The following is an 18,358-nucleotide window of genomic DNA, read 5'->3' on the forward strand; positions in this document are numbered from 1 at the left end:
TTTACTCCCTTGTGCTTTCCTCGCCTAGTTTCATACGAAGTCCTTCCGTTTTTAATGGAGTGCTGTTGTGTATGTTTAAGTGTCTGGCTTGATGGGAGACACACCATTCAGTTCACGGTGGGAAGCTTAGCTCACACAGCAACTTGGTGGCCTGTGGTCAAGTATCTGTCTCCACTAGGGCCTATGGAAAGCCAGAAGCTAATCTTCACAAGGAATTTGGATAGTTATTCACAAAATGTGTCAAGGATTTGCTCCAAAAATTTACTTGCACTCTGGATCACATAAAGTGCCTACAAAACTCTCCAAACAGCGTGCTTATCTGCTTCTAACGTCAAGAGCCATGGCATCTACCAGGCAATATGGCTCAGAGACAACAGCTTATCCTTTGCCTTAGAAGATATGGCTCAACATGTTCCATAGAAATTTATCCCACAATGTTTCACTGAATTTTTTAATGCATTTTATCAGATTTTTTTTTTACACCTCTCATCATTCAATGTCTTACAATAAGTACATAGTGGTCACTACTTCTTGCTGTAGTGGGTCCCGTCAGCCCCAGGGATATTTCTCCTTTTCTCAAGCAGGGGACACATACTTAGCACAGCAACTGCAATTGGTTAAGATTTTGATGATCACTGTCATTCTACCAAGCTCATTCTCTACACAGTCCAGTCAAGTTGGTTGGTGATGCGTCATGTGGGTACAATCTCTACCGTCTCTCTTGAATGCTTTGTTGGTTTTAGTTTAATGTTGTCTTATGTACAGTCAATCCCAGTCACTTTTGTTGGCTTTTCCTATAATATTAGTCCTTGCTCCTCCAGTCAAGGAATAACAGTGGGGTTTCTTCTAAACACTAAGTGTGTCTCCTTTGAGTCTTCTTTACATGCCTATGTAATCATGAAATATGTTCAGAGACTATGAAATAGACCTGAGCCAAAAATCTAGTGATGGCCTGACCTCCATAAGCCTCTATTTTGGCTGGCGAACCAAAATGATATCTTTACGCAGCACGAATTAGTGTCAGCTCAGTGGTCTCTGAAAGGTTTGATTTTTCACTATAGTTTCTAGTAAATATCTACCATCTCTTTGGGAAAGACTGAAGAAAGATTACCAGTATAAATGTTTAATACTTTATGGAGGACTTCCTTCAGGAGCACTGACCTCCCATTCATTCAGGCAATTCTGAATGTGTAAATGAGCTTAAGTCCTAGCGTTGATTAAGGAAATACAGTCTTCCACCTTCACAATTCACTGTTGGATTTTTTTTTCTCATTCAAATCAAGAAATTTATTTGGCTTTTTATCTGTATTACTTCTAGTAACACTATGACCAGCTAGCCAGTAATGAGGATTATGGGTCAGATTTTCTAATTGCATCTCTGGCTTTTGCATCCTTTGTGGTAACAGTGTTCACATCAATACTGGTGGTAAGCACAGTCTTTGGACCAACCAACATGGAATCCAATCATGCACATTGTATTTAGGTTTTTTAATGCAGTCCTCACTGCAACATCTGGCCTATAGGAGCAGCCACCATAGAGCATGTTGAGGATCTTCTCATAAATTTGTTTCTATATATATTGTTATGCCAATTGTGAGCGAGTAGCCTTAAATGACAAACCTATTCTAATGTGACCATCTCTGAAGCCTTTGAATCTTAACTTCATGTTTAAACCAAGGAAGAAATGGTCTTTCTAACCTACTGTGAAACATATTTGTCCTATTTCAACCAACCAAACATTGAGATCCCCTTCTAGCTCGCTGAGCTGCACCCAATGTGAAGTGTGACTCTCCAATCAATAATTTTAACCTAATCCAACAACTGATCCACTTCTTTCTACTACTATCCCATTATCCCATAACCTACCTTCCATTCCCATAAAACTACACTGGCTTTTAATCTAAGTTAAAAGCTCAGTGGTGTTCAGAGTATAACACATCTCCTCACAGATCACATTTTGTAGCTCATTTTTAGGAGCTCAAAAATCCCAAGTTCAAATATAATCTAGAAATGTATTAGTTACGTTTCTGGTTGCCGTGTAAGAAATACACAACAAAATCAGCTAAAGGAAAGTAGGGCATATTGTGCTCAGGGCTTGAGAGTGTAGTTCACCTTGGTGGGGAAGACAATGCCAGCTTTAACCTTAATGGCAGAAGTGTACAGCAAATGGTCACACTGCATCTCCATCTGGGAAACAAAGAGAGTGATGAATGGTGGTGCTCACATCACTTTCTCCTTCTGTAAATGCTTTTTAAATTTTTTTTTGAGATTATAATATAATTGCATCATAACCTCATCTGAGACCACAGCCCAAGGGTGCCACCCATGTTCAAACCTCTCTGGAAAAAAAACTTCACAGACACATCCAAAGATCTGTCTCCTAAGTGACTCTGAATCCAATCAAGTTGACAGGAAAGACTGACTGTGACAAGTAGCAGAGGAGTGGCAATGGGCGTTGGTGATGAGGACACTTTGTCTTGCTTATATAGCAACAGTGTCCCTGAGAAATGCTGCATTAACCTCCTTAGAGATGGACAGGCTGTTGTCAGTAACAAAAAAGAACTCATGATAATAGAGTGACTCTGTTTCCTTGGCCACATCAAGCTCCTCCCACATGTCAGCATTCCTCAAATGTCATTTCTTCCTAGTCAATGTCTATAAGTTATTAAACACTCTGTGATATTGGAAGTTCAATATGTTGTAATTCATCTGGTAATAGGATGAAACTCTAGGTCTGATTTTCAGCAAAGGCAGTCATGTAACTGTAGCAGATGTGGGTTTCCTTCAGAGTACACAGGACAGAGGTTTTCGGACTATTTATGCTTCACTTAAGCATGAATTTTAATCCCTGAACTCACTCTTTTCTTTCCCCACTTTCCCCAGCAAAATGAACAACAATCAACCAATATTACCATATTCATTAATTTGCCAAAATGTCTCAACATATCATTTGTACTGCCCAGATCCTTCCTTTGCATAAGTGGTTAATAAAAAGTGTTCAGTAGTGATGTTTTGCATATCACTATTGCTGGAATAAATGACAGGAAAAATGGCACAGAAGAAAACCACTGGGCCATGGCTTTGGAGAGCTGAGACCACACTGTGAATAAACTCGTAACATTTGTCTTTCTCTCTGTTTCCATATAAATGTGTGTGTGTGTGTGTGTGTGTGTGTGTGTGTGTGTGTGTGTGTCAGTGTCTGTGTCTACAGGTATACTAGAATCTATATGAAATCTATCAAAAGTGTGCAATTTGATGATTTTTAGCATGTTCACAAGATTATTCAACTACTGACACAATTTATTCTCCTCTTCATTTCCTCCTATTTCCCTCCTCCAGCATTAGACTACACATTCATCTTTCACAGGATACCCATCTATTCTAGCACACTCTGAAAAAGATGATTCTTCACTCCTTGAATTTTCCTGACCCATATGCTCCCCTTCTTTAAAATTCAACCTTGTCTATGGGGCTTTATTTCCATAGTTTCATTCCATGTTGGTGTTTTATGTTTATACTTACAATAAAAGTAGACACTATTTTCATAGGTAAAATGTAGGAATGGTGTTGGTCTACATAATTTCTATGGTTTCTTTGAGCTCTGCCTCTATGACAAAACATGTTGAATCATAGTACACGATAAGCATTCCCTCTGAGACAACCCATGCATCTCAGTATCATGCTTCCTGTTTCCTTTGGGGATTAAAGTTCTCAACAACTGCTTTCTAAAGTAGAGAAGATAGTATGTTGCTTCTAGAACACAGCACATCCCGCTCTGTATCTTAACCATACATTACTAGAAATAAAATGTTGATACTCAACAGCCATCCTTTTAGAAAGCACAGAAAACAGGAGGCTCTCCACAGCATCTGCAGCAGGCACTTTAGAGTGGTGAATGAAGCTCTTTAAATAAGAGGAAAAAATTGAGTTGAATAACAAAACAGTGCTGAAGAGAAGGAGCAAGGTGAAAGGAAGGAACGAAAGTAATTATAAGAAAATCTATGGCTAAAGAAGCATTACAATTAGTCATAAAATTTATCTGAGTGCCCCGCATTAAAGGTAAAAAAGAAAAGGAATAATTCTCTTACTGTAATTAGAAAAGATAAAGAAATTCATCAAGATGATTTAACCAGTTCAGAGCTCCACAACAATTTCTATTGTGTGCATTTAGTAGGATTTTGACTGAAATGAAAAACACAATCCTTGATTATCCGGAGTTTACACACTGGAAATGAATGTATTAGTTATAACCCTGTAAGGTTGTCAAGTGTCACTCTGTGGAGGTGATTCCTCCAGGACCTGGATATGGCCTGTGCTGTATTTATGTGACTCAGCTCGGGTTTAAAATAAGTAGAATAGGCAGACAATATACGTCCTTGTCCCTCCTTCATTGTAGTCGCAGAAATTAGACAGAACGTCTGGCATATTTGTACCTTTAGAATTGTGATCCCCATGTACACAAAACAGTTGGTAAAAGATCAACTGTTCATGAAGCAGACTGGGCAAGAAGCGCAGGGTTCTGAGGTGTTCTTAGAGCAGTGTGCCCTAGGAACACCTGTTCTGTGCTCTATACTGAACCATTTGTGAAGAGCTTGGTAATTCTATGGCTTCATCTGTAACAATAGAGTACCATTTATCGAGATAGTTTTTGCTACAAATCCTTTATTTTATTATTCACTAAGAAAATATGGGGCTGTTATATAAATTGAGGAAGATGATAAAACTTTGGTCTAATCTTTATTAAAAGGATTCAGAGGCTTTCCCAAATGTAGACGAGAGAAAGGCATTTGCTGAGAAAAACAGGAATATCTGACTTATCCAGTCACGTTCAGTCTCAAACTGAATCTTTCACATCAGAGACATGAGTCGGGTATTATATTCCTCCATTAATAAAAAAGGATGAATTCAGAGTTCAGAGAGGCCCGTGGTGTGCAACTGTATGCTGTTTTCATGGGATCAGATCGGAGTTCAACCTCAGCTTTTTCTAATTAAAAGGCTCATGTTCTTTTAACTTCATAATGCTACTGTGTAGATATTGAGGTAGAATTTGGACAGTGTGACTGTCCTTTCAGAAGACAAAGTAATTTGTTGTTGATAGTTTGTATAGTGCTTGAAGAGTTAGGAAAGGACATGTAGCCAAATTCTAGAAGTTTAGCTTTCCAGTGACTCTCTCCTTTAAAGAGCTTACATCCTGAGAGAGGAAGGGGCGAGAAACAATTAATAAAAAAAAAATGAACAAGCAGTATGCTCTCAGATAACAGATGTTTTCAAACGCAACAACTACTATGAAGAGTTGGGTTATGTTAGAGAAGGTGCTATGTTCTATTTACAGAGCACATCTGTGAGGACTATCATTAATTGGTTGGGGTAAGTATCACAAAATGCTACAATAGGTAAGCACAAAATTCTAAGAGCTGTAACACCACACACACACACACACACACACACACACACACACACACACACACACAGAGTTTAGTTTTGTTCACAATTCATGAATAGATATGCCTACTTAACATGAGCTTGCCTTTTCTTGAATCACTGGAGTCCTTCATTTAATAATGAGAAGATGAGAGAGAGTAATCCTAGATGGAACTTTTATCAGGCAGTCTTTGAAGTGACATTCTACATTTTCATTCACATTCCACTGGCTATAATATTCACTATATAGTAAAAGTGTCATTAAAAAGAAAGAACTCAGTAATGAGGTTTGGCAATGGTGCCTGAAAGAAATATTAGATTCTAGACAGTTCTATCCTATCAGGAGGGATTTATTTAGCACATATGATGAGTGGAGAGTTATACAAAGCATAAGCAACAGTATTTCCTTTAAAGAGCTTGCATCCTGAGAGAGAAAGGAACAGGAAATGGGCAATAAAGAAATGAACGAGCAATATCCTCTCGGCAATAGGTGTTTTCAAAAGCAACAACTGACCGAAGAGTTGGATTGTGGTAGAGAAGGTTCCAGGTACTAGTAAGATAGTTCTGTGAGAACTATCCTTTGAGAGGTGTCTTAATTACTTGCCCTTTTGACACTATAAGATACCCCTACAAAAGCAAATTAAAGGAGAAAGTGTTTTTTCTTTTGTTTTGATTTTTAATTCACAGCTCTAGGGTAAAGGCCATAGGTTGGGAACTCCTATGTCAAGAGCTAAGGCAGCTAATCTCAGGAAACAGGGAATGTCCAATGCAGCATAGGGCCAAATCCAGGGAATAGTGTTGCCCACATTTAAGATGGGTCTTCATAACTCAATTAACCTAACCAACATAATCACTGACAGGACAAATAATCTATAGGACAAATAATCCCTCATGGGCGCCCCTGGAGGCTTGCCTCCCAATTTATTTCAGATCCGTGTCAAGTTGACAGCTAACACTAATTACCACAAACGGAACATGACAGTCACCTATGGAAAGATTTGTAAAAACAATATTTTACCCAAGGACAACTCCTTGGTCCAAAGGCACAAGAGTGAGGATGAGCTTGGTGTTAGAAAAGACAAGGAACTGACCAGAGTTCAGTGTGTCCTCTGCCCACAGAAGACGCAAGAGTGTCTAAGATGAACGGTGTGAGGGAGTGATGCACGAAGGTTCAAGTGCGTCTTCATCAAGAAGTTCAATCAAAGGAAGGTGAGAACACCCGATGTCTTATTCCCGGGGTGGTGTGATTTGACAGCTTCTACTCTCACTCTTTCTGACACCTTCCACTCAATCCCAAAACACCACCAATACCCCCTTTTCTCAAATACCAGGGAAAGCTTTCTGTTGGTTCAGTTACCTCACTGCAGATACGTGACACCCTTATCTGGTGCATAACGCCCTAAAGAGCAGAGACATCTCATTTGTGTCTTCCTTGGAAACAAGCACAATTCCAAGAACACACTTAGCTCCTGACTAACCACACAAATAAATGGGAAGTTCAAGAAGTTAGAGAATAAAAATAGTCAAAGAAATTGAGAACGTGGTGCCCATGTATTTATTCTCCAGCATGCTTCACATTCTCTGTCATCTGATCCCCACATCGGACGGGATTCCTGGGAAGAGTATGGGGTCTACATCACTGTGAGGAGCCAGAGATTAGAGAATGGATCAAAGAGAGACGAAAACACCATTGCTGAGCACTGGGAAAGATAATGGAAGACCTGTCAAATCAGGGGTGGGGTGGGAGAGTCAACTTGGAATCAAGAAAGGAGTTGGTGAGACAGTGATTTGTTCTGAGTCAACTGATAAAAAGCAGAAGCAAGTGGGATGCCCAGTAGGCAAATCATTACAGGTTACGTTGTGTGATGCAGCCAGAAAGGACGGCAGGAGTTCAGAGAGATCTAGTAAAGAAAAGAGGTCTGAGGCGAGAAGTGAGAATAGACACAGAGGTGGCGAGAGGAAAAGTAGACTTATGGGTAAAATGAGAATGAAATATTTACTAAATTTAATGAGATAATATGAGGAATGGACAAGTAAATTATATGTAATAATACTCAAATAAATTACGATGAGAATACTAGAAATAAGCCAACGAGGAAAAGCACTGACTGCCACCGCCATCTTCCATTTACTTAGTTAAAATATGAAACGGTGGCTGTTGCTGCTGAACTTCTCTGGTTCCTCACATGCAGAGCAAGGGTCGGGGTTCCACTGCTTGGTCTCCTTGTGGATGGAGCCATTCAATTTGTCTATCCCAAGACTGCGACTTGCGACTGAATATTTGATTGTCAACACGGGACTTGTCCGGCTTCCGTTTTCCTCACCCTGGAACAGTCACTGCAATAGGTGGCTGCTTTGTCATCCTGGGACAAGGACTGACCAGATCTTGGCTCTAATAAGCCACTGTGACATTAGGAGTGCTTATGACTGAGATAACATCTCACCTTAGCTGATAACTGAACATCGATGGGAAGGAAGGAAGGATAGGCATAAGACGAGATTCACTCCTGCGATAGGAGACAGTGGAAAATTTGAAAATCTCTAAATATGGAGAAGCCATGAGGTTAGCAAGTGATAATGATCAACTTACAACACACTTCCTCATGCAGACTGTGCCATGGAATGGAGCCTGGAGACTTCACTGCAGAGGTGCTGACCTGCGGATCTGTGCTTCACCCGCTGCAAAGCAGGGCAAGCTCTGTGCTTTAGAGGGGTGGTGGGCCCCTCAGATGGACCTCTGCCTCTTCCTCCTCCTCTGGGAAGGCTGGTGGACCTCAGATGGACTACTGCCTCCTCATCCCCCTCTGTAGAGCTTACACAAACGAGTTTGACTTGCCTGAGGGTCAGATTTGGACAAAGGACAGCCCTTCCAGATCTCCAGTGACATAATGCCGGTGACACAGTAGAAAATAGAAACAAATGATCACAGCCCAAAGCAAAAGTAGGACAACAATTTACCACCATGAAAGAACAAATGCTTGATTGGATTCTGACAAGAAGGATGTATTTACAAAGATAAAACCTGGCTTACAAGGATGAAGCAGAAATTGATTTTCCATATGGGGCCTACCAATGTGGAGATTAGTAAAAAGAAAAGAGGACGAAAAAGGAGACGAGTCCCTTTTTTATTCCAACAATCTGCCATGTTCATGGCTCTCTCCCTGTGGAGAGTTAGGAGAAGGGAGAAATGAGAAATGCAAAGGAAAGGGTCTCTTTTTAAGCTCTCTGCAAACTTGTAGAAACATAATTTTAAGTTTCTTATGTTTTTGGCCAGGTGTATTGGCACACATCTTTAATTCTAGGACTGGAGGAACAAAGGCAGGCAAATCTGTGAGTTCAAGACCACCCTCGTCTATGTAGGTAGTTCAAGGCCAACCAAGGCTCCATTATAATACCTTGTCTAAAACACAAAATTCTTTTTAGGTGTGTTACTTAAAATTGTATTTGAGATCATTATTTCAGTAATTTAAGTAAAATTTTAAGTTTCTTTTGGGAATTTTTAAAAGTATTTAATATGGCTTTTGGGAATTTCATACAGTATATTTTGACCATATTGCTGAAGGAACCGCCTACATTAGTCAGAGGAAATAGAGAATTAAAGTTGGTATGACCAGGAAGTTTCCTCTCTGCTAGCTACATTCCAAGTACTAGAAGATGCTATGTAGACTGCTATGGGGTGGAGGGGAAGTCTTAACTAGTTGAGAACCCTATGAACTGCAGTAATGACCATCAGGTCAACTCATATCCATGGATACAACAGTGGGTACAAATGCTATGTGATTAAAAAATAAATAAATAAATAAAAAAAGCTGGGCGGTGGTGGTGCACGCCTTTAATCCCAGCACTCTGGAGGCAGAGCCAGGCAGATCTCTGTGAGTTCGAGGCCAGCCTGGGCTACCAAGTGAGTCCCAGGAAAGGTGCAAAGCTACACAGAGAAACCCTGTCTCAAAAAACAACAACAAAAAAAATAATGCTATGTGATAACCAACTGCTTTCTAATTAGATTTAAGTCTTGCCAAAAAACCATGGTTGGGGAGCACATAGTGAATCTACTATTATTTTGCTAAATGGACATAGAATCAAAACTTCCCTCTAAATTCAAATCTCACTGTGAAGTTTAAATAGAAAATGTACTCACCAATGCTTATACCGAAAACTAATAATTATGTTCTCATGTTTCCTCATTTTTGAAAGAAGAGACGCGAAGTAGTAAAAATAAATTCTCTTAGGAATTTTCTGTCACAAGAGAAATCTCACTGCCTCGGAAAAAGGCACTCCCAGGGTATATACTCAAGCTTTGACTGAGCTGCACCTAAATCACAGAAATGCAATGACCACACTGAGACAGAGTTTAAATCTGCCAAATCTGCCTTGCTTTATTCACTGGCCCTGCTTCCAGAGCTTCTGCTAGCTGTATTTAATAGAGAAGGATCTGCTTGAAAAGGCAAACGGATGGAGGGTGGGTCACACAGGGGACTGCCTGGTGAGTAGCCTGGTGTTTCCAGAGCACAGGCTTTGCGTCAGCCCTCAACCAAGGCTCCTTCCTGTGTTTATAGTAACCGTTTACTCAAGAGCTGAGATATAGGTTGTTTGTCTGGCCTTGGATTTTGGTGCTGCCAGTTGCTCTTGTGTGACTGTGAACAAATTCTGCCACGTTCTTACATCCCCAAAATTTTCATCCATGGGAAGAGAATAGGGAGATGTTTTCTAAGGTTATTAGAAGCATAAGTAAGAACCATCAGCATTAAGCCAGTTTTGCAAACTCTCAAACATGCTTCTCTTTGCTTAGGTCTTTTCCCTTTTTCCTTGTGGTGCATGTAATTGAAGGCAGAATCTTATACATGCTAGGTAAGCAGCTGTGCTGGCTATTTTTTATTAACGTGACACATGGAGCTATCTGGGAACTTAAATCATAGAAATATGTCCATCAGATTGGCCTGTAGACATGTCTATAAGGAATTTTCTTGATTAATTATTGATGTGGAAGGATCTAGCCCCCTGTAGGCTGTACCATACCTGGGCAGGTACTTAGTTCTGGGGTGAAAAAAAAAAGTTGAGTATGGCATGCTTCCAGGAGCAAGCCAGGAAGCAACATGGCCCCATGGCCTCTGCTTCAGTCTTCAGTTCCTGTTTCCAGGTTACTGCCTTGAGTTCCTGGCCTGGTTCTCTTCATGAGGGACTGTAACCCCTTCTTCCCCAAGTTGCTTTGGGTCATGGTGCTGGTCACAGCAACAGAAACCAAACAAGAATAACACCCTGCTGCTGAATGGTGTCTCTGGTATCTGCCAGTAGACCTTTTCTATTCAAACTGGGTTCTGGGTTAGTGTTAATTCTTTTTTCATTCCTGAGACTGCAGGATGGTGTCCTAGCTCATCACAGAAATGCTTCATACATCTCCAGTGCAAGTATTTAAGTAGTTCTTGAATCTTAGCACTTACTCCATCCACATGGGATGAAGGTGGAGAGGAACGAAAACATTCAAACCTATTGTTTGGAATTGTGAAAAGATGACTACTGTTTTGATTTATTTTTTATATTTTAAATGATGATGATTTAAAATATAAAAGTATTATGTAGACTGTTTAAAACAAGAAAAACCATACTCCTCTGAAATCTAGGGGAAATTATTTACTGTAGAAAAGAGCCTTTTAAATAAACAACTTTTAATATTAAAGATAAGATTCATTTACTACTCAGATGGGCCTCGCAAATATCCTACCCTGTTGCTGAGTAAACTAAGGTTGAAAGGACTACTAAATATCTCATATCATATACCCTCTTGTATGGCTGAAGATTATTGGGGGTAGGGAGTTCTTAGAAACCATTTGTCCCCAGAACCTAGGCTCCTTGCCATCCCACTGAATTGCTTCTCAAATTGCCATAGTGTCTTAAGGCTGGTTGCTTATGACTTTGGGATTTTACAATCTTACCATTTTGTATTTCTACTTATAAACTGAAGCAAAGAAAAGTGAAATAACCTGCCCAAGGTTATACATGTCCATATTTTTCTCAACATAATAACCCACTCTAGTTGAAATTCACATCTAGGGTTTATACAGAATAATGAGGAAGTCATGACATTTTTTAATTGAAGGCCTGATAAAAGAATCATTTTGATCTTGAATTTTTATCTCATGTCCAGGAGTGAAAGGTAAAAAATGGTGTAAGCCGAAAGAGTCCTTATCTTTACCAAGGCTGCTTTTTCATGGAAGAAGGAAACCATCCCTTAGGCTGAAACTGTTTTAAATAGACTGTGGTCATTTACTTTGTGAAAAACATCTTTGAGGCTTTAAGAGAAAAGAGTGGCATGGCTGACCTGACTCACTGAACTTTAACTTACATCCAGTATGTGACTTCAAGAGCAGGGTGGTGCCCCCCTTAGTGTCATCTGTCCTGGAAAACCTTCCAGGCCACTTCCCTGCAGTTCCAGGGAGGGCTTAACAATACCGCGGCGTTTCAGCAGAATGGTTAATTTTATTTTTAACTGTCAAAGTTTTTACTGCTCCATCTTCCCAGTTGAAAGTGCATATATTATCAGAATGACCCAATTTCAAAGCCAGAAGTTGTTTTCCTTGAAATGATTATTAACTTTTTAGCCTTTTTATAAAGTCAAAAAAAAAAACAAGAAAATATCTGGATCACTTTCCTTAAAATTGCATATGCCTGAGCACAATTTTTTTAATTGCATCTATTAGATAAAGGCTCCCTCCCTTCAACTACAAACAGCTGGTCCTACACCCTCACTGACTTTGTGTTCTTAGTTGACTTCCTAGCATCTCTAAAGCTCAGCTTCATTGCCTGTAAAATCAGAGATATAATAGAACCTACCCAGAGGACTGTTAGGAGCTGGATACCCAAAACTGCATATAGAATATCAAGGGAAGTCTTTGGTGCTCAGTACATTTCTAGTGCTGTGTTTGTAAATTTGGTATTTAATTATGATACATTTATCTATCCTCAAGGCTTGAGTTTCCACCTGGACACATGAGGGACATTTGACAACCTAACTCTCATACTCTTTTGAGTATTTATCCATCCATTAAACACATACTCACTGAGAATCTAAGAGGCAGGCATTACTCTAGGCATTGGAGTTACAGAAGTAACTGGAATGACAGATTAAAGTTATATAACCAAGTTTGCTTTCTATTAGAAAACAGAATAAATAAGTAGATCTGTATTTCAATAGAAAAAAGTGCTTAAGTGAAATATGATATGGAAACGGCACGTGGTATATCTGGACTTAACATGCAAGAGTTTTAAAGAAGTAGGTCATAAATAGACAATTTTAGATAGGATGACACAGGAAATATTTCCTAAGAAGTCAAAACTTTGGTGAAAATATGCAGGATTAAAAAGCAAATATGGCCCTCAGTTCTGTCCTGTACTGTGAATCTTTGGATAAGCACTAAACACACACCCTGTGTGCTTTGCATATTTTTTAATCCATGTGTCCAAACTTAATCCATCATCAACCACCGTCCAGACCTATTATATATGTGATGTTTTCTGTGCTCCCCTCCTGCCGTTCAGGGAAGCAATTCACTGTGACACAGCTAAAGTCCGCCTTCTGCTCCCCTGCCACACATGCGTGTCTTTCTGCCGAGTCCATTCCCTGCGGGCTTTCCCTCCCTGGTCCCTTACCATCAGTCTTTATTTTTCTGTTGATACCACTGTAGTTGAGATGCGTCCTTGTTTAACATGCGTCTATTTTAACCCCTTCACTGGTGGCTTGTCCCGGTTCTGAGCCCACCTCCATAGACATCAATGGGCTGTCAGCTCATAGTCTCAATATCTTCACTGATATTAAATAACTTGACTGAAACAGTGAGAGGTTGGGCAGTTTGAAATCATCTTAGTTTATGAAGCAACAATACCCAGTCTCTGCCTCTGACACACTCTAGTCAGATGGCCTTCTCCACTGAAGCAGGAAGGCCATAATAACAGCACAGAGATGGACTACACCTCTTTCTCAAAAAAAAAAAAAAAAAGCTACTGGATTGTTCTTGCCACCTCACACATAAAATTTTTGGTTTGTTGCTATGGTTGTGCTCACAACAACCATGAGGGAGAGATAGACCATTTGCATGCTTCATCTCGATACAAAAGCTCCCCATACCTAAACAGAATCCAGCATTCTTGCCAAAGCAAGGAAGATAAGGAGAAAAGTGGCTTTTGAATGAACATCAGATAATTCCTGCCCAATCCTTTACCAAAAAAACAATTGCATATATATGAAAGCTCTTAAGAGAAACTTAGGTTTCCTTCAATTGGGTGTTTCTCACCCATTTGTGTTCCCGACTCTTTCATCTTCATGCCCTAGATCAGTTGATCTCAGTGTGCAGCCCAGGGACCAAGATACTGTTTGGCCTTTTCATTTTCATTCTCACACAAATGCACAGTGGAGTGTTCCGAAGGCTACTTGATATGTATTATTCAGTGGATTCAATGCAAAAGATGATATTAGAAACCAGTTATCTTTTATTAAGGCAAATATTAAAGGGATTTTCAAAAATGTACACATTGCCATTCTTTTCATCCAAGTTATTTTTAGAAACTGTATCCATTTTCATTAAAATATAGTATGTCAACACATACTGAAATAATACTGTGTCCAAATGAATTTAAATATTTAAAAATTCCAATGCCTATTTTACTTTTACACTTGCTAAATATTGAAACATGTAATGTTTCTACTTAAGTAGAAGCTCCTTGGGTGTTCAACAGTTTTAGGATCCTAAAAGGGTCCTGAGAGCAGCCAGTTGGAGAAGTGCTGCTTCATCCTTAGTGTCTCTACCATCAATCACACTTCCTAAGTACTTACGATAAAGACCCAGGCTGGGAGAACCTTCCATTCATTGACTATCACTCTTCTAGGTTTCCCATGTTGCATAACAAATTATGTAACAATTGACCAATTTAAAAGTCAGAAGGTTGGTAGGTTGGTAGAGTGTGAACACCAAGAAGTGAAATAAAAACACCCAAGAGTTTTTGATAGCAGTTGGCACCTTTCTGGTAGAAGAAGAATTTGGTGGCTCCACCTACGAATCAAATACTTACCATCAGACATGGCAAAGGGTCCCGTCTACAAATCAAATATTTACTAACTGTTATGACGAAGGACAATATAAAAAGAATATGAAAATTCATGCTAATAACTAAAACTTACATTTTTTTCTATTCATGATGACTAGTAAAAAAAAATCACCACACTAATTCAAGAGTGCAAGATTAGCAAAAGAAATGAGAAAAAATATTTCACAATAACTCCTCTCTACTTTTTGAACTAAAGATGTCACACATCCCTTTCCCAGTAGACTCAGAAATCACAAGCCAACAATACTTTATCATTTCCAATATTGTAATATAAAAACTTCTTTTCCCCGTGTACTATATAGCTGCTGTTCTAGGTTTGTTTGTTTGTTTGTTTGTTTTCCAGTGAGAAAATACTCTATCCAAAGCAACTTGAGCAGGAAAGGGTTTTATTTCATCTTACATTTCTAAATGACAGTCCTCCATTACAGGAAGCCAGGGCAGGGATGCAGGGCAGGAACCCGAAGGCAGGAATCATGGAGGCTAGCTCCACCAACTTGTTTATCTGCCTTTCTTATACAGCCCAGACCCAGTTGCCTAGGGATGTTAGTGCTACAATGAAAGAACTGGACCCACCCACATCAATTAGCAGTCAGGAAAACACTCCACCGGCATGCTCATAGGCCAATCTGGTGGAGGCAAGTTTTTGATTTGAGGTTCCTTCTTCCCAGGATTAGTTGACAACCAAGATTAGCTATCACAGTTACATATATTCACATTATCTTGCAGATGAAATCTCTCCAAGGATAGTACTCAGCTGATATATAGCATGGCTTTATTTCATTGCACATAGCATGCTACTTATAATTGGCATTGGATGTATACTTTTAGATAAGTAAATAAATTGGATTATTCAATGTAACTTTGATTTCAATGGTGAGTGCTTTAAAAAAAAAGTATGTGGTATGGCCCTTAATATTCTCATCAAATGTTGCACAATTAAGACACACTGTCTTTACCATTCCAAAGCCTGTGCTTTCTCGGGCCATATTTACTAATTCCTCTCTTTTCTATTTCCTGCCTTGTCATGGACTGCCCTCCCTATAACAATGGGTTCTTCCTGACTTTTTCAAAATTTTTATTTAGGTTATTGTCATGGGTGAACTATCATACTTGAGAAGAAAATTAGTGAGACAGGACAGCTGAAGCGTGTCTGGAGAATGAGTTCCATTTACGTTTGAGGGTTTGGTTTTGGGTGGGTTTTTGTTTTGTTTTGTTTTGCTTTGGTGGGGGCTACACCCTTTTAATGGCTTGCGCATGTGGGCAGGCATTGTGTGGACAAATAATGCTTCACAGGACTTGTATTCAGTGTCCAGAAAAAGAAATAGAAAACGAGCAGAGGCCTTTGTAGATCTAAGCATTTTCTTCAGTTTTCCTCACTGGTCTCTCCACAATGCATAAGCTTTCACTTTCATATCTGTTTCAGGGGTCTTTTATAATGACAGAAATTGAGTCTTTGTTTCCAAAGAGCAGAATACAAAATGCATCGGTGTGCCATTTAAGAGAAACGATTTTGTCAGCCTTGTTTATGCACTCAAGATAATAGTGTTTTAAAGAAGGCCGGACCCAGCCTCTGCCTGTTTATTCAGTATAAACAGAAGCATCCCCTTTGACGTCGGAAGAGCAGGATGTGTGCTAATTTTGCCAAGTAAAAGCCACTGCACTTGCCCATATAAATCCCTGTCTAAAGCAAGCTCGGTGCCTCACAATAGTGTGGAAGTGCACGGAAGAGATAATGTGGCCATGTTCATCAAATATTAATGTGCACTGACACACAGTCATCTGTCACAGCGGCAGCGTCCCCGCACGGAGCCACCGGAGGGCTGCACCCGCCTTCACCTCTGCCTTGACGCCTCAGCATTTGCTTCTCCTCCCAAGCAAAGCCAAGCTCTCTGTCCCTCCCCTTCCCGCCAAGTCCGGCCGCAGCCCCATTGGTGTCCTCGCGGTGGCCCATTTAGTCACAATAAAATATCTGTTGGGATAACGTGTGTTCAAGAGAGGAGTGACGTTTATTGTTTGGGGTTTACGATCCTGTGGGCTGAGCAAAAGCGAGAGCCAGCCAAAGCCTTGGTTCACAAGGCTTGTTTGTATTTATTTCTTTACCAATTGCTTACCAGCATTTCAGCAACAAAGCCACTATGTTTCCTCCATGCTTTATGTAAGAATGTACGACTAGCCAAATGACAGTTCAACTGCAGTTTAAAAATAAATGTGTTGGTTAAATAGTTCAGCTGGGAGTGTGTTTTTCTCTTTGTGCTCAGCTACAAAAGCAGTTTGCAGTGACTGAGCCCTACATGCAGACATTGTACCTCCCTGTGGCATGTCATGGCCATTCAAGCCAGGACCCATCCCACATCCTGCCCCATTTCAGACTAACTGCCACACCTAGAGGAAGGAAGCATGAAGAAACTGTTTACATAATTCCAAATCTTCCAATTCAAAAAGATAGATGCCAAAATTCAGTGCCTTGCTTCCAGATAGAAGCTCCTCTCACTGAGGTATAAATCTCTTCCCATCGGAAAAAAATAAAATGCCACTTCTGAATTTTATACCTTCTGATGATACGATGAAGCTTTTCTTGTTACATAGAAAAACAGTCCCTGCTCCTCACAGCTGTTGCCAAATGGAGGTTTCCCCAGTCCTTGAGTTTAAATTGGACAGTTTCCCATGTCTTCTGAGCATGTTCAAAAACAACTGAATTGTTAAAAAGCTTTTCTCTGTGCTGAACTTTTGCCTCTGATAAGGCCTCACCCAGCATGAACTTAGCCAGAAACCTTGCACTTGGTTGTAAGCGCGTCCCTCATCATCTCCTGATCAATAATTCAAAAGCTCAATAGAAATGCCTTAAATTGAAATTGAACATACCATTAAGAATCCTCGAAAGGTGGGCATCATTCATTCAAAACAGCCATCAGCACTCCAGAGTCACCAACACAGAGCCTGATATAGCTTGAAATCTGGATTTCTCACTGACTGCCAAGGCATTTCCTCCATATCAATTATTTAATCTTGAGTGAGTAAACTTCTGATCATCTCCCTTCGTCTGGGCATTTGTCTGTTTCTCATAGGCGAGGCAGTGGTATACTCATTCATTTCCTCTTTGTCCAGGCCCCTGCTTCTCATTAATCTTCTCCTAGCCATGCAGCCAGCTCTGGGCCCCATGGTTATAAGAAATTATCCATGCAGTGAACTTACTTTAGAAAACTCTGCTGCATAAAGATGTCGCAGAATTCTCTGAGTCCAGTCTCCTTCCACTAGTGGTCACTGATGGAGAAAGAGGTACAAACTGGAAAACGGTGTTGCAGAAGTCACTGCGTAAGAGGTAAGGAAAGCTGAGACTAGATTCAAAATTGAGTGAGTAAGCAGGTAACAATCTTGCATCCATCCCCCTTAGCTCATAAAAACACAGGCATGAAACCTCAACTACATATGCTGAGGTTACAATGGATATTTCAGTTTAATGAATTTAATATTGGAATATTTGTTTGAGCTACAAGTCTAAAATGCATGGATTCTGCTAAAAATAGATAATGATGGGTAAATAAATAGACTAGGTGTTCTAACTCAAATTTTGAGCATTATTTTACAGTAACTATCTTACAATTTTGTTCTGTAACTACCCATATTCTCTACCACAGCTCAGTAGTGCATGATATGGACAGAGAAAATTTCCCATTTAACTTGATAAATTTCCCAGCTTCACTCTGAGGTTGTTCGTGAAAAGGCAAGAGCCCACCCTGCAAAACAAAGGAAGCACAGCACTGACGAACAGCACTGAATGTTTCACAGTCTCATGTTATATTTAAACTGGGGTAATGTGCTGGCTTAGTACTGCTTCTGTTGA

At 39.9% G+C, this 18,358-nt stretch overlaps 1 protein-coding gene across 1 annotated transcript in view; it reads left to right on the plus strand.

The window, feature by feature from the left end:
- Nucleotides 1–18,358, plus strand: part of Tmeff2 (transmembrane protein with EGF like and two follistatin like domains 2) — a 275,906-nt gene that overhangs the window by 166,318 nt on the left and 91,230 nt on the right. The window lies entirely within an intron of this gene.

Source organism: Peromyscus maniculatus, chromosome 13 (genome assembly GCF_049852395.1).
Source record: "Peromyscus maniculatus bairdii isolate BWxNUB_F1_BW_parent chromosome 13, HU_Pman_BW_mat_3.1, whole genome shotgun sequence".
In the NCBI taxonomy this organism is placed as follows: Eukaryota; Metazoa; Chordata; class Mammalia; order Rodentia; family Cricetidae; genus Peromyscus; species Peromyscus maniculatus.